We start from the raw sequence: 14,271 nt of genomic DNA, 5'->3' as shown, positions 1-14,271 counted from the left end.
ATTTTAGATTAATTGATAGATTGAGAGTTGGGCTTGCTCTGTAACTCAACTGTCCTAAGCGCACACATGAAGGAGACAGAAGCTAAGCCAAGGGAAAGTTACTCAGTCCTAACCCTACCTGCCCACATTAGTACTCTCAGAGAATAGAGCGACACACTCAAATGTGTAGACAGAGTGGTAGAGTATCCACTCACATAAACGACACATAATCGAAAAAACCAAAAAAATACCTTATATAGGCCTACTCCATATCCCCTCAAGCCTCCTTTCCATCTCCAATATAGATGTGTTTTCTACCATTTTGGTAGTTAAAAAAAAAGCCTCTGCGATTTGCTGATAATTTATGAAAAGTAGAGGAAGAATGTTATACACAGTTCCGCAATGTCTACTGCAGAGATCTGTCTAGCATATATATATCTTTTAAAGGAACTGTATAATGCAAACTGCGAGGTAGGCAAATATTATCCACATTTACAGAATCGGCTGATTTTAGTATATTGTGCATTAGCGATTCTCGTTGAATTCACTAAACAGAACCATGCTTGGTTTGTCCAAATATGTATGTATTGTGAATAGGGAGAAAGAAATAAGTCATAGCCTCACACCTCTGGCTACAACTTATCTCAATTAGAGACAAAATGATGGGTCATATTGCAATTCTGCTGTGACCATGGCTATTGTCACTTCTCACGGACAAGCTGGGAGACAAAGGATTCAAGAAGTTTGGGGTCAAGTACCAAGAGTGTACATCTAGGGCAGAGGGCCAAGACAAAAAAGTAAACAAGTCACAGTTTGAAGTCAGCAGTCCAAAATGGTGCAGATCAAGACAAAGGGGCTAGGCAAACTAATAGTTAAAGGCAAGGAACAGCAGAACACTAAACCACAAGTCAGTCACTCCATAGCACAAAGATACAAGTAACAATGTGTCTGACCACTGCCAGCCAACTAAATAGCCAGGCGATCACCCTGAAAGGGAGAGACCTGGAGGAAGCCTTGCAGGCCCAGCCTTTGATTGGACTGCTTGGCAATAGTAAATTTGCATGGGAACAGCCTAGCATGCCCCAGCCCATGACGGGGACAGCCCAGCATGCCCCAGCCCATGGCGGGGCAGCTGATCTATCCCTAATTAGCATGAGGATAGTCAGCATGCTCCAGTCTCTGATTGGGCGACTGGGCTTTCCCATTCACTATACTGAAAGTCCAGTATGCCCCTGCCATCTATTGGATAACTGAGCTGTCACTCACTGTGTCTCTAGAATTCAACTTCAAATTAAATATTCAATATTGTTTACCCAGCATAGAGAGAATAAAGGTCATCGAAGCACATAACGTAAATTGCTAGGTATGCTGTGTTAGCTCAAATCTGTAAAAGCAGCTGAATGGGAATGTTTCAATATGTATGGCAATGTCTACTTCACAGATCTCTGTGGCTTATATATTTTTGAAAGTGACCTTTTAGCTCATTTAGACCTAAAAGATGGCGAAACACATAATGCATATTACAAGGTAGGCGAATCTTATCCCAATGTAAACAATCGGCTGATTTTAGTCTATTGTATATGGGAATCTTTAAGAGGAACCTGTCTGAAACTTTTATCCTCCCCCTAAACCACTAATATAAATGTGCAGCCCTCTAAAAGATAAATAAGTTGATCCCTTTATTACCCCAAAGTGCTGCTCCACCATTGAGAAGTCATATTTTGAAGTTGTGGGTGGAAGAGCATTGGGGCGTGATGATGTACTTCTAGCTTGTCAGTCTCACACTGTATTTTCTATCTAGCAGCACATTCCCCTGGCTGATTGAAAGGTCAGTGGACTAGTACTGGAGTAAACGACCTGTCAATCAGCCAGGTAGAACAGTGCATCACTACGCCCCAATGCATCTCCAGACACAACTTGAAAATGCAATTTCTCCTTTCAAGCAGCCACTACTGCAGCTCAAATTCCTTTTTAATTTTTATTTCTAGGGTAAAATCAGTGAAGGCAAATTTTTACATTAATGAGAAAGAAGATTGGCAGTTGCTACAGATGAGATTCTATGTGAAGGCAGAGAGGAGGGAGTTAGAGACAGAGCTCCTCCCTCCTCTCCTTCCATGGAATCTTATCAGCACCAACTGTCACCTCCTATCTCAGTAATGTACAAATCTGTCTTTAATAAAGACAGATTTGACCTCAGAATTGAGAATTTTGAAAAAGACTTATCAGTCCTGGAGGAGAAAGAAGATAATTTCTCTAACAAAATATATTGCAAAGTTTCTTAATTTTATGTGTACTATTGATTTATGGGGGAAAAGAACCTTACGGTTAATCTTTAAATAGCAGAGCAATTGCAATTTATACACATCATTTTATGGCACCGAAACACATTGTAAATAGAGTTGAGCAAAACGGGTCAAAAAATTTCAAAAGTCGCCGACTTTTGGTAAAGTCGGGTTTCATGAAACGAAACCCGACCCTAGGGTGAGGTCGGCCCCGAGCTCGGCGACTTTAGCGCCAAAGTCGCGTTTCAAAAGTTTATTTTCCGCCCTTTTTCAGCCAATCAGGATCCACGGACACTGTGGGAAACGTGATGACATAGGCAGGGGTCACCACCATCTTTGAGAAGGGCATGCAAGTGATTGGCTTGCTTTGGGGGGCGTCACAGGGGGTATAAAAGGGCGTGCACGTCGACCGCCATGTTACTCATGCTGATCTCAGAATAGGGAGAGCTGCTGCTGCTGCTGCTGTTTCTGTAGGGAGAGCGTTAGGCAGGGAAGACACCAAAAACTGCTTCTGCTGCTAGCGATTTTGCCTGTACAACACACCAGTCACTGTGTGTGCAGTGCAAGTGGAGGCTATATTTTGCTGGATCAGCTGTGTTGGTTGTTAGGCTGCCTTATAAGGCTTCCTGATAGCTGCATTGCTGTTTTCCCACTGCTCTGCAAACTGCTTTTTTAAAAGCAATACAAATTTTTTTTTTTGTCCTGGTGAGGTACTGAGCGTGCATTTTTTCACACCATACAGCGGTCTACGCTCCTCACACAGTACCGTGTAACGGCTGTTATCACGGCCACAGTGAAGCTATCTGTGTGTGACTCTGTAAGGATAAGTCGAGGACATGTTCCGTTCTTACAGACCTCCACTTTCTAGTTTTGTCTGGTTTTCAAACAGTTAAGTATATTTGCTGTTTGATCACATTCAAAACTATAGAGAGACAGCGTGTGTCAGTCCGTATACTTAAAAACACAGAGCTTGACAATTTTACAGACACCGGACAACGGTGTACGTGCACGCTCCTCTCTCAGTACCGTGTAACGGCTGTTATCACGGCCACAGTGAAGCTATCTGTGTGTGACTCTGTAAGGATAAGTCGAGGACCTGTTCCGTTCTTACAGACCTCCACCTTCTAGTTTTGTCTGGTTATCAAACAGTTAAGTATATTTGCTGTTTGATCACATTCAAAACTATAGAGAGACAGCGTGTGTCAGTCCGTATACTTAAAAAACACGGAGCTTGACAATTTTACGGACACCGGACAGCGGTGTACGTGCACGCTCCTCTCTCAGTACCGTGTAACGGCTGTTATCACGGCCACAGTGAAGCTATCTGTGTGTGACTCTGAAAGGATAAGTTGAGGACTTGTTCCGTTCTTACAGACCTACACTCTAGGGAGATTCCTATTCTGCCCAATTCTATATACACCTTGTAGTTTGTCATACACTAGCCAATTTCTGCCTGTGACATAGCGGTGTGATATTCACTGGGCCTCACACAATCCAACAGTGTCCACAAGTGTGTTCAGAAATTCTACATCTCCCCTGTCCTATAGTGACATTTTTCACACCTGCGACATTGAGCCTGTGACATAGCGGTGTGATATTCACTGGGCCTCACACAATCCAACAGTGTCCACAAGTGTGTTCAGAAATTCTACATCTCCCCTGTCCTAGAGTGACATTTTTCACACCTGCGACATTGAGCCTGTGACATAGCGGTGTGATATTCACTGGGCCTCACACAATCCAACAGTGTCCACAAGTGTGTTCAGAAATTCTACATCTCCCCTGTCCTATAGTGACATTTTTCACACCTGCGACATTGAGCCTGTGACATAGCGGTGTGATATTCACTGGGCCTCACACAATCCAACAGTGTCCACAAGTGTGTTCAGAAATTCTACATCTCCCCTGTCCTATAGTGACATTTTTCACACCTGTGACATTGAGACTGTGACATAGCGGTGTGATATTCACTGGGCCTTACATGTGAATCCAACAGTGTCCACAAGTGTGTTCAGAAATTCTACATCTCCCCTGTCCTATAGTGACATTTTTCACACCTGCGACATTGAGACTGTGACATAGCGGTGTGATATTCACTGGGCCTCACACAATCCAACAGTGTCCACAAGTGTGTTCAGAAATTCTACATCTCCCCTGTCCTATAGTGACATTTTTCACACCTGTGACATTGAGACTGTGACATAGCAGTGTGATATTCACTGGGCCTTACATGTGAATCCAACAGTGTCCACAAGTGTGTTCAGAAATTCTACATCTCCCCTGTCCTATAGTGACATTTTTCACACCTGCGACATTGAGACTGTGACATAGCGGTGTGATATTCACTGGGCCTCACACAATCCAACAGTGTCCACAAGTGTGTTCAGAAATTCTACATCTCCCCTGTCCTATAGTGACATTTTTCACACCTGCAATTAGATGAGTCACATGCAAAACACTATCACGTTGAATGGTGGTTATGTAGGGGTGGGCTAAATTATATCATAGCAAAGGGCCTATAAGGACTAGGAAGACGCTTACCTCGCGTCAGCCTCAGGAGACCTCTGTACAGGTCAATCTATAATGATCCGCTGGGATCGGCATGTGGGTGAGATATAGGAACTGGAGTCTGTTCTCCACAATGTACATGTACAATTTAAATGGTTTTTTTTAACTGTTTTTTTTTTTTGCTCATTCGACAGCTTTAAAGATGCCATGATGATGGGGATGGGCTTGGAGGAGGAGGAGGAAGAAGCGGAGGCCAATTCTACTGGCAGATCAATAGGTGAAATTGTTTGTACTTGATTTATCTTTAATTTTTGGTTCGATAAAGGCTGGATACAGACAAAATGTTGCCATGTATTGTTGCTATATATTTTAATGATTGAATAAAAGCTATGTTTTTCCTGAGGAGAAATATTCTGGTGCCTCGAATCTTTGAGATAATGTTTTACTTACCTGCTACTCTTCAAGAGAATTTCTTCCACATATCCTGAATCTACTTTCTGAAGTCCGTCCATCTGAGCAAAAATGATAGAAAATCATTTTACGGTTGGAAATTGAGCATATTGCGACTAATGAATACAAGAACTCTAATATTGCTGTAAATATTAAAAAAACGTTAATGTCAACCATTAACGTCATCCAACCACGCCAAGGTGTACTTTTTTTATATGGATGTTCTCTAACCACTATGTATACCTCAGGCACCTTCCACAGCTCAGCACTCATACCCACCCATCATTTCCGTGCAAGGGTTTAATCCCGAGCTACGCCTTTTCCGAGCTACAGTTTCCTTTTCTCTTCCCATTCAGATGAGGACTGGTTTGGCACAAGGAGAGGTGGGACATATAGTGGTTAGGGACCATTCATAGAAAAAGTACACCTTGATGTGATTGGATGGCTTTTGTGCTCTTTCATCAAAAAACGCTAAGTACATTACGGTTTTAATGTTTACAGCAATGTTGGAGTTGATGTGTTCATTATTTATAGTATGCTGACGCATTGTGCCCCTGTGCATTAGTTTAATGCTAAAGGCCCTATTGTTTTGTGAATGGAGCATACATCATGTAAGGTAAAGACTATTGTGCTACTGCAATAAGAACTTTTCACTAAAGAAGAAATACGGAAATGGGTTATTATTATGATAATAGCTGAGGTCATTGATTACATTGGCAATTGTGTTAAAAATTTGAGGTTTGATCACAGAAAGCAAAAAAGAGTTTTCCAAATGAGAGATACTGTCTGATTATTGCTTGGGGGTTTTATTTATGCCTTGCTTCTTTTTTTATTTTATATTTTATAGTATAGCTCTATTCTAATAACGTTGATAAAAATAAATCAAGCAAGTGCATAACAATGCTGTATTACATAGGGTGGTTTCACATTAGCTTTTCAGGCCGCAGCATCGGCCTGCGCACAGCCGCTGCTAAGCCCCGCCCCCTGCTGCGCCTCCTCCAGTAGCTCCGCCTACGGGCGCACGACGCTGCATGCGTCCTGCGTCCCCTATCTTTTTCACTGGGGAAGCAGGCCGTGCACAGTATGCGTTTGGTGGCGCATGCGTCCTTTTGACGGGGCGCTGAGCGCAACCAAATTGCAACAGGTTGCGTTTGGCGCTGGTCGGTGCACCGTCAAAAGTACGCATGCGCCGCCAAATGCATACTGCGCATGGCCTGCGTCCCCAGTGATAAAGATAGGGGACGCAGGATGCATGCAGCGTCATGCGCCCATAGGCGGAGCTACCAGAGGAGGCACGGCAGGGGGCGGAACATAGCGGCGGCTGTGCACAGGCCGTCGCTGCGCCCTGAAACGCTAATGTGAAACCACCCTTAATTAATGTTTTTCAATGTTCCATTGTAGAAGGATCATCTTTATTCTCATTTGCACAAGGAAAGACTAAACGCAATGGGATGAAACTGAAAGGGAGGAGACACAGATTAGATATTAGGAAAAACTTTTTGACAGTAAAGGAGGCTTTACACATAGCGATATCACTAGCAATATCGCTAAAGCGTCACCGATTTTGTGACGCAGCAGTGATATTGCTAGCGATATCGCTATGTGTGATACTTACCTCCGACTGGCTCCCCCGCTGTCTGTCGCTGATCGCGCGAGATCGTGCAGCTCCATTTCTCATCGGGAGCTTCCTGCTGGGGCTTCCTGCTGGCGCCGACGAGCGCCGCGTGGACGCGGGCGGGAGGACGTCAGGATCGCCGCGTCTGAATGTTAAGTAACGACCGCTGCTGCGTCGCTACATCGCTGTGAGATCTGCCTGTGTGGCAGCTCACTAGCGACCATTTAGCGATGCACTAGTTATCCTGACCGGGTCGTATCGTGGTTGGGATCGCTGGTCCATCGCTAAATGTAAAGGGGCCTTTAGGGTGATCAATGAGTGGAACAGGCTGCCACGAGAGGTGGTGATTTCTCTTTCCATGGAAGTCTTCAAACAGAGGCTGGACAGACATCTGTCTGGAATGATTTAGTGAATCCTGCTTTGAGCAGGGGGTTGGATCAGATGATTCTATGATTCTAGATGTATTAATGGGGTGAAAATTCTCCTTGTGAAAAGTGCCAAGTCGGTGTATGGAGACTTATAGGCCATGCAAAGCAACTCTGGAAATGTAAATATGAAAGCAGTCTCTTCAGAGTGGCCAGGACTGTATTTGCAAATCTAAATTTCCAGGAGACCATTGCACGTCTATAATTCTCCCTAACCCTACATAGCATTCTCTATGAGGAGAAACTTTGGCTGGTTATCCTAAGACATTTGCCAAATGTCTTAGGATTTGGCAAACCCTTTTTAAAGGGTTGATATTGACTTTTAGGATTTCTACCTCTCATAGATTGCACTAGAGTTTTAGTCTATTTGCAATGTACATTTTTTAGCGTAGTTTTCTTACACTTATTTAGTTACAATGGGATATACGACTTCCTGTAATACATGCGATATCCCCCATAATATCGTATAAGCCATATTTGATATACTGTAACTAAAATCAGAGGTACCCCAGGTTAATATGTAAAGATTATAGTTTATATGAACTCCCAAAAATGCTGAAGTTGTTTTTACCATATAACTGTTTGAAGGGAGAGCTATCAACTTTAACTTACTGTGTAAAGAAAGTGAACCCCTTGCACTATACAGCCTGTAACTGCACTGTGAGTCTTTGACATTTACACTACAATGGAAACCCGTCCAGTCAAGAAAAAGTCAAAATGTTACAACGATCTAACAAAACAGAATGGAAAATGGGAATGATCCTTACCTGCTATTCTAAGGTGAAATTTTCTTGAAAACCATCTAGGATTGCCATCTAAAGATCTTCCATGGATGGAGTAAATGCTAGTCTTGTCTGAGATCTACCTGATGGAATGAAGACTGCATGCTCCGGCATCAGAATTATTTCTACATTCCGTTAGCTGTGATGTCATAAAGGAAGAAGAAGCCTATGATGTCATCAATTGAAGGTAGAAGCCTGAGAGGGATGTAGCTGAAAATCAAGAGAAATTCCTAATTTACACTGCCCTGACTAATGTGCTTCATTTGACTTCTAAAATGAACAGAAAGATGTAAACTGTCAAAAAACAAAAACTGATACGCTGCTCATAGCCAACAATCACAACTCAGCTTCCATTTTTTATCATCTAGGCATCATCTGCTTTACGCCTCATTCACACGTCAGTATTTGGTCAGTATTTTTAATTAGTGCTTGTATGCCAAAACAAGAAGAGTAACTTACAGCAAAAAAAAAAAAGATTGAAAGATTGAAAGATTGACATCTGTTCTGTGTTTTGGGAACATTCCTGGTTTTGGAACACAAATACTTATGAAATACTGATAAAAAAAAACTGATGTGTGAACATAGCCTTATATTTACGATAATGGAAGTTAGTTATTAGCACCCTGGACAATACATTTATGGCACTATCACTGCAGGTATAGGTGTTTTACTCATATTATCATCCATGGGGCAATGGCTGTGATTAAGGGTATCGCCAAACATACAGACAGCTGCCATGTTTTGCATGGTGTGTACAGTAATGAAACGTTGTCTAGAATTACATAGGAAAAAAATATTCTTTAGATAAAAATGCTATTTCCATAGCTGCACTAGAAACTCATGTTATCTTCCTATAGATATTACATAAGACACACAGTCGTGTACAATACATGGCTATTAGGTTGATGATCTTGAAGTTTCAATGTTCAGTACATTACCATATTTAGGGTTATTCCTCAGTGTTTTTGCCAGAAAAGTGGTGTAAAACATATTGAAAAGTCACAACTCTCATTTAGTAACATTGTTAAAAATATATCAAGCAACTGCATAATAATAAAGCAAATTCTGTAATACTTTACAAATCTTTTTCAATGTTCCCTATAGGGTAACTATCGAAGATCCGATCCCCTGTATAATAAAGGTGCTATATACCATGTGGCTTTTGGCTGACGGTGCAGGACCCATGTCATTACATTCCAAATGGGGCAGTTGCTTTTATATTTAAAGTACAACATTTCTGCCAGGAATATGTTCCTGTATCAAATTCTGCCCTGCCATAGAAATATCTCAAGGGCTGTCACTTTGTTGAAGGATCATATTTATTCTCATTTGCACAAGGAAAGACTAGAAGCAATGGGATGAAACTGAATGGGAGGAGACACAGATTAGATATTAGAAAAAACTTTTTGACAGTTAGAGTGATCAATGAGTGGAACAAGCTGCCACGAGAAGTGGTGAGTTCTCCTTCAACAGAAGTCTTCAAACAGAGGCTGGACAGACATCTGACTGGGATGATTTAGTGAATCCTGCTTTGAGCAGGGGGTTGGACCAGATGATTCTATGATTCTAGATGTATTAATGGGGTGAAAATTCTCCTTGTGGAAAGTGCCAAGTCGGCGTACGGAGGATTATACAGTTGTGGCCAAAAGTATTGACACCCCTGCAATTTTGTCAGTTAATACTCAGTTTCTTCCTGAAAATGATGGCAAACACAAATTCTTTGGTATTATCATCTTCATTTAATTTGTCTTAAATGAAAAAACACAAAAAGAATTGTCTTAAAGCCAAATTGGATATAATTCCACACCAAACATAAAAAAAGAGGGTGGACAAAAGTATTGGCACTGTTCGAAAAATCATGTGATGCTTCTCTAATTTGTGTAATTAACAGCACCTGTAACTTACCTGGGCACCTAACAGGTGTTGGCAATAACTAAATCACACTTGCAGCCAGTTGACATGGATTAAAGTTGACTCAACCTCTGTCCTGTGTCCTTGTGTGTACCACATTGAGCATGGAGAAAAGAAAGAAGACCAAAGAACTGTCTGAGGACTTGAGAAACCAAATTGTGAGGAAGCATGAGCAATCTCAAGGCTACAAGTCCATCTCCAAAGACCTGAATGTTCCTGTGTCTTCCGTGCGCAGTGTCATCAAGAAGTTTAAAGCCCATGGCACTGTGGCTAACCTCCCTAGATGTGGACGGAAAAGAAAAATTGACAAGAGCTTTCAACGCAAGAGTGTGCGGATGTTGGATAAAGAGCCTCGACTAACATCCAAACAAGTTCAAGCTGCCCTGCAGTCCGAGGGTACAACAGTGTCAACCCGTACTATCCGTCGGCGTCTGAATGAAAAGGAACTGTATGGTAGGAGACCCAGGAAGACCCCACTTCTTACCCCGAGACATAAAAAAGCCAGGCTGGAGTTTGCCAAAACGTACCTGAAAAAGCCTAAAACGTTTTGGAAGAATGTTCTCTGGTCAGATGAGACAAAAGTAGAGCTTTTTGGGCAAAGGCATCAGCATAGTTTACAGGAGAAAAAAAGAGGCATTCAAAGAAAAAAACACGGTCCCTACAGTCAAACATGGCGGAAGTTCAATAATGTTTTGGGGTTGCTTTGCTGCCTCTGGCACTGGACTGCTTGACCGTGTGCATGGCATTATGAAGTCTAAAGACTACCAACAAATTTTGCAGCATAATGTAGGGTCCAGTGTGAGAAAGCTGGGTCTCCCTCAGAGGTCATTGGTCTTCCAGCAGGACAATGACCCAAAACACACTTCAAAAAGCACTAGAAAATGGTTTGAGAGAAAGCACTGGAGACTTCTAAGGTGGCCAGCAATGAGTCCAGACCTGAATCCCATAGAACACCTGTGGAGAGACCTAAAAATGGCAGTTTGGAGAAGGCACCCTTCTAATATCAGGGACCTGGAGCAGTTTGCCAAAGAAGAATGGTCTAAAATTCCAGCAGCGCATTGTAAGAAACTCATTGATGGTTCCCGGAAGCGCTTGGTCGCAGTTATTTTAGCTAAAGGTTGTGCAACCAAGTATTAGGCTGAGGGTGCCAATACTTTTGTCTGGCCCATTTTTGGAGTTTTGTGTGAAATGATCAATGATTTGCTTTTTGCTTCATTCTCTTTTGTGTTTTTTCATTTAAGACAAATTAAATGAAGATAATAATACCAAAGAATTTGTGTTTGCAATCATTTTCAGGAAGAAACTGAGTATTATCTGACAAAATTGCAGGGGTGTCAATACTTTTGGCCACAACTGTAGGCCATGCAAAGCAACTCTGGAAATGTAAATATGAAAGCAGTCTCTTCAGAGTGGCCAGGACTGTATTTGCAAATCTAAATTTCTAGGAGATCATTGCACGTCTATAATTCTAACTAACCCTACATGGCATTCTCTATAAGGAGAAACTTTGGCTGGTTATCCTAAGACATTTGGCAAACTTTTTAAAGGGTTGATATTGACTTTTAGGATTTCTACACCCCATAGATTGCACTAGAGTTCTAGTCTATTTGCAATGTACATTTTTTAGCGTAGTTTTCTTACACTTCTTTAGTTACAATGGGATATACGACTTCCTGTAATACATGCGATATCCCCCATAATATCGTATAAGCCATATTTGATATACTGTAACTAAAATCAGAGGTACCCCAGGTTAATATGTAAAGATTATATGAAGTCCCAAAAATGCTGAAGTTGTTTTTACCATATAACTGTTTGCAGGGAGAGCTATCAACTTTAGCTTACTGTGTAAAGAAAGTGAACCCCTTGCACTATATAGCCTGTAACTGCACTATGAGTCCATGACATTTACACTACAATGGAAACCCGTCCAGTCAAGAAAAAGTCAAAATGTCACAACGATCTAGCAAAACAGAATGGAAAATGGGAATGATCCTTACCTGCTATTCTAAGGTGAGATTTTCTTGAAAACCATCTAGGATTACCATCTAAAGATCTTCCATGGATGGAGTGAATGCTAGTCTTGTCTGAGATCTATCTGATGGAATGAAGACTGCATGCTCCGGCATCAGAATTATTTCTACATTCCGTTAGCTGTGATGTCATAAAGGAAGAAGAAGCCTATGATGTCATCAACTGAAGGTAGAAGCCTGAGAGGGATGTAGCTGAAAATCAAGAAAAATTCCTAATTTATACTTTACACAGGTATACGTGTTCTACTCATATTAGATAGAATGTTAAAAATAATTTAAAAAGATAAAAAATCGGGATATACTTCCCCTCTGTCAGCCCCCGAAGTCCTCCCGGCTCTCAGCGGTGCTGGTGACAACTTCCATTCTCAGGGATGCATTGCGCGAATGACCTCTGATGCCACCAGCACCACTGAGGGCCGGGAGGACTTCGCGGGCCGACAGAGGGTAAGTATATCCCTATTTTTATTTTAATTCTATTTTTTCTACAGGAATATGGTACCCAGGGCATGGAGGAGAGTCTCCTCTCCTCCAGACGCTGGGTACCATCCGCACATGAAGTACTCACTTTACGCATGGTGGGCATAGCCACATGCGTAAAGTGAGCATTTTAATGCAAACTTATGGCGGCAGAATCGCCACGATTCTGCAGAAATAATGGACATGCTGCGTATTTTACCGCTATGCGATTCTGCAGCGGAAAAATCCGCAGCATTGGCACAGCAACTGCGGAATCCCATAGGATTGCATGGAAATGCGTTTTTTAAGCATTTCAGCTGAGGCAAAAATGTGGCGGAAACGCTTAAAAAGCGCAACGTGGGCACACAGCCTCATAGATGTATTAAGGGGTAAAGATGTCCAAATACAAGGATGTCAGCACCATCACATGCACATAAAAGAACAACACAGAAGAATCCAGAACAAGGGTCATTAACCCCTTAATGCCCAATGACGGACACAGTCCATCATCAGACATATCCCCTGCTTTGATGAGAGCTCCGGCGCTGAGCCCGCATCAAAGCCGGGACATGTCAGCTTTTATGAACAGCTGACATGTGCCCGCAATAGGCGCGAGCGGAATCACCGTCCGCCCGCGCCTATTAACTAGTTAAATCCCGCTGTCAAAGCTGACAGTGGGCATTTAAATAGCATTTCCGGCCGCCGGGCTGGAAATGACGTCATCGACGACCCCCGTCACGTGATTGGGGGTCGGCGTCATGTTGCCTGGACCACCAGAGGTCTCTATGAGACCTCTATGGTTGTTCAAGGCATATGGCTTTCAGCGCCACCCGGTGGTCGGCGCTGAAAACACAGCAGTAAATCTGCTACATATGGGCGATCTGCTCATCGGTGGTATTTCCTGATGAAGGGGGCATGAGACCCCTGAAACGCGTAGAATAAAAACCACTGCAATCATACAGCATTCTCCTGGAATTTGTCTAAAGCGGCAGCGCGGAATATAGCTACAAACTCCCTTTGGATTCATCATTTCTTTGGTCACTGAAGACCTGTGGATCTGCAGCAGCCGCTACCTACACGCTCTTATCTCATCCTAACCAGGTGAGCATATTTCATGATATACTGTCTTTTGTAACGTGGATAAGACCCTATTGCGCTTTTTTGTCTCCCCCTTTTTTTGCATCGCCCATATGTAGCAGAGTCGATCGGGTTGCGCATGCTTCTAGCTATTGAGGCTATTGAAGCATGCCAAAAGTAAAAAAAAAATGTTTAAAAATAAAAAAAATAAAAAAACCTAAAAGTTCAAATCACCCCCTTTCGCCCCAATAAAAGTAAAACAGTAAAAAAAAATCCCACATACACATATTAGGTATCGCCGTGTTCAGAATCGCCCGATCTATCAATAAAAAAAAGCATTAATCCGATCGCTAAGCGGCGTAGCGAGAAAAAAATTCAAAACGCCAGAATTACGTTTTTTTGGTCACCAAGACATTGCATTAAAATGCAATAACGGGCAATCAAAAGAACGTATCTCCACAAAAGTGGTATCATTAAAAACGTCAGCCCGGCACGGAAAAAATAAGCCCTCACCCGACCTCAGATCATGAAAAATGGAGACGCTACGGGTCTCAGAAAATTGCGCAATTTTTTTTTTTTTTAGCAAACTTTGGAATTTTTTTTCACCACTTAGATAAAAGAGGACATAGACATGTTTGGTGTCTATGAACTCGTAATGACCTGGAGAATCATAATGGCAGGTTAGCAGGTTAGCATCTAGTGAAGCTAGCAAAAAAGCCAAGCAAAAAACAAGTGTGGGATTGCACTTTTTTG

Source organism: Dendrobates tinctorius, unplaced genomic scaffold, assembly GCF_039654945.1.
Source record: "Dendrobates tinctorius isolate UK_male_01 unplaced genomic scaffold, ASM3965494v1 ptg000011l, whole genome shotgun sequence".
Taxonomy (NCBI): Eukaryota; Metazoa; Chordata; class Amphibia; order Anura; family Dendrobatidae; genus Dendrobates; species Dendrobates tinctorius.
This window is presented reverse-complemented; position numbering follows the sequence as displayed.